This window comes from Frankliniella occidentalis, unplaced genomic scaffold (genome assembly GCF_000697945.3).
Source record: "Frankliniella occidentalis isolate FOCC.00 unplaced genomic scaffold, Focc_3.1 Scaffold81, whole genome shotgun sequence".
Lineage (NCBI taxonomy): Eukaryota > Metazoa > Arthropoda > Insecta > Thysanoptera > Thripidae > Frankliniella > Frankliniella occidentalis.
The window spans coordinates 457,499-460,455 of NW_026267211.1; the positions used below are offsets into that span (position 1 = coordinate 457,499).

Below are 2,957 nucleotides of genomic sequence, written 5' to 3' on the forward strand. Positions count from 1 at the left end.
CGGCGAGGGTGCCGGGCGCGGTGCACGGCGGGGAGGAACTGGGGACCGTATGCCTGGGCAGCCTACCTCCCCCGCCGAATATGTACTCCCGCTGTACAGTATCGCGCTAATCGTATTCGGGGCCCCGCTGGTCCTTGTCCCAATCCGGGTTACACGCGTACCCACGGGTACTCTTCCCAATCGGGTTGCGCACGTCGCCCAAGAGCATGCGCGCGTGTGTCAGATGTTTACATGGGTTTATATGGCTCGAACGCCTTTCAAGTGCAGTCGTCGGAATAACGATACCGGAAGCGCGTTGCAACTTGAGAGTAACCTTCCCAAACCTGGCGTTTTCTTGAAGTGTCGCCCCCTGCAATACAACAGATCCGCAAGGCCCAGCCAAACTCTTTATGTGTGTGCGCCCCGGAGTTCGGTAGAGTCTATTTGAAACGCGGAGGTGAAAGTAAGGGACCAACTCGCTGATTGGTCGGCTTCTGCCCATCGAGGCAATATTAGAGACTTTGGTGGCCGTTTAGGGCTTTTAGCGTCTCGTATCGTCCTACATATTTCCCAGGCTTGGATGTTGGATGACCATCGGAAAGTGTAGAGATCTATCGAAAACGGTAAAATATTATAATTTTGTTCTTTTTCACCCCCGTTTAAAACTAGGAAAACAGTTTTAGCAGATGATGATACCTTAAAAACCTGTTGACAAAACGTAAAGAATAAATTAGTAACTTTAAGGTGTCAACTTGCTTTCACTCTCGATTAGGACAGAGGACTAAGCGGAGCGGAGACCACAAAATAATTTATTTGGCGCTAGCCGCTAGGGGAATCAGTGAGGGGCTGTCCGTCTGAGTGTCGCTCGTGTCGCTTCAGGCCCCTTCCCCTACCCCTACCCAACAATACTGCGTCAGGCTGGGCAGAGGGCAGGCCCCGTCCGTGTACAACAATACTAGGCTAGGCCACCGACGCCGGCGCTCTGCTCTGTCCCGCCCTTATCTCATCATCGTCGCTAGTACGCCGAGTTACAAAATTGCAAGTAATAACAAGCAGCCATAAACAAATGACACCTTATTATGAGAGAAAATTGGAAAACAGATTTATTCTGAAATTTGTATAATCTGCGTTCAAGACAGATTCTTGATTTAGATTTTTTTCTGTGTGACGCGAATAAGGTGAAGTTTTGTGTTGTAGTATTACACTGTTTCCTCCGTAATCACGCAGGTCTATCACTATATTCTATATTACAGGATTTATGGGAAAAGTTGACTGGCGCGGACTTTGTTAACTATGGGTCAGAACCCCATGACATGTGGGCTACTTCAAACCAAAATTTTACGACGTTCTCATCAAATGGTAAAATAGAAAAAGAAATTTAAGGGCTTGCTTGGGAAAAATTCCACCACAGCGCGCGTCACCCCTAAACCCCAAGGCGACAGACAAGCGTCATTGCGGAGTTTACAGTGCGGTCGACCCGGGTTGAACCCTAAGGTTTGAAGGCCACCGAAGGCCACTGCCTGACGAGGATCTGTCACATTGCGAGGGCCCATCCTCGAGAGTGCGGGTCACCGGCACGTGGCGGCGACCTATACATAATGTCGCCTTATACAGGCTGGGAAACGGGACAAAAAGCGATTAATGCATTGAAATTTATTGCTTTATCCTTGGTCCGGCAGCCAACGCGTGCATCACGCTTACTGCTCAGCTCATTTTTTCCGTCATGGACTGCAATCAGCTGATATGACATGTCCAATACTCCGATCGACATTTCCACTTTAAAAAGACACGACCTAAACTGCACACAATGTACGCAGAAAAGTTACGAGTTTCAGAAATATGTCCAGGATAGGACATCACATTATTACACAGCCAACCTCCCGACCTCCCTTCTCAGCGCCCGGTGGGCTGGGCAGCCCGGTGGGCAGGCCACCCATGCGGCACTCGCGTCGTACGGGTGGCCGGTCGGGCCGGGGAGTGGCCGGGGGCCGGGCCTTCAGGGGTCGGGGACGCTCGTGACGTTCTCCTTGTCGGGCCCGCGGTACACGACCTTGGCGTTCGGCCACACCGTCTTCTCGATCCACCTCATGTAGAAGCCCACTCTGGTGTAGACGCCGGGGACCTTGTTGCCGCAGAAGATGCCGAACGACACGACCCCGGCGACGTGCTGCATGCAGTAGGGGTTCCTCTCCGTGAAGACCTGCAGCGGCCCGCCCGAGTCGCCCTGCAGCACATTGGGTATTCTGATCATCAAGCGTTCGCTGGAATGGTTTGTGGAGCATACAGAAAGTACGTCCACCATTCGGTTCGTCGTTACGAACCTGCCACCTGCTCTGCCAGCCCTCGTAGCGCCTGGCAGGTAGGCAACACCTTGCTTACACAGCACGCGTGTACTGCGGGGTGGCCTACCATGAGTCTTACAGGCGTCGAGGTCCCACAATTCGCCGACTGAATATGAGAAAAACGGACCATAGCGCCCGAAGGACAGAGTAAAGCGGGCAAAGCCGCCCGCGCCGGCCCCTGTACAGAAACAACCGGGATATTTCTATTGGAGTGCGAACCCAAACCTCGCACCAACACGCACCATCGCGTCTCACCAACGCCTCGGGGAGACCGCAGATGCCTCGATGGACCTGTCACTTGCGGATCGTCTATAAAGTACGTCCGTTTTGCCTCAGATTCATTCGGCAAATTATGGGTGCTTGGCGCCTGCGAGTCTGGGGGTAGGCCACTCCGCAGTGCATGCATGACCTGCGGAGAAGACTGTGCCTACCTACTGGGCGTTCTTATAACTTGAAGAGGCCAAACTCGGCAGGTTAGTTACGGCGGATGGCGGGCGAGCTTTCTAGATGAAGACGATCCCGTACCGAGCTGGTTCGGTGGCAGATTGTGATTGTGAACGTTTGATTTGAATCGCACGAACCCCTCGATGGCGAAATCAACGCGCTGGCTGAGGGAGGTGGTCTACCCCCCCCCCC

At 53.1% G+C, this 2,957-nt stretch overlaps 1 long non-coding RNA gene across 1 annotated transcript; it reads right to left on the reverse strand.

Moving 5' to 3' along the window:
- Positions 1 to 1,617: 1,617 nt before the first annotated feature.
- On the reverse strand, positions 1,618 to 2,944 carry LOC127749716 (uncharacterized). The gene is made up of 2 exons (XR_008011312.1): positions 2,301 to 2,944; positions 1,618 to 2,203 (listed from the first exon to the last, which is right to left on the reverse strand). It is a non-coding gene; the product is annotated as an uncharacterized LOC127749716 (long non-coding RNA).
- Positions 2,945 to 2,957: the final 13 nt, after the last annotated feature.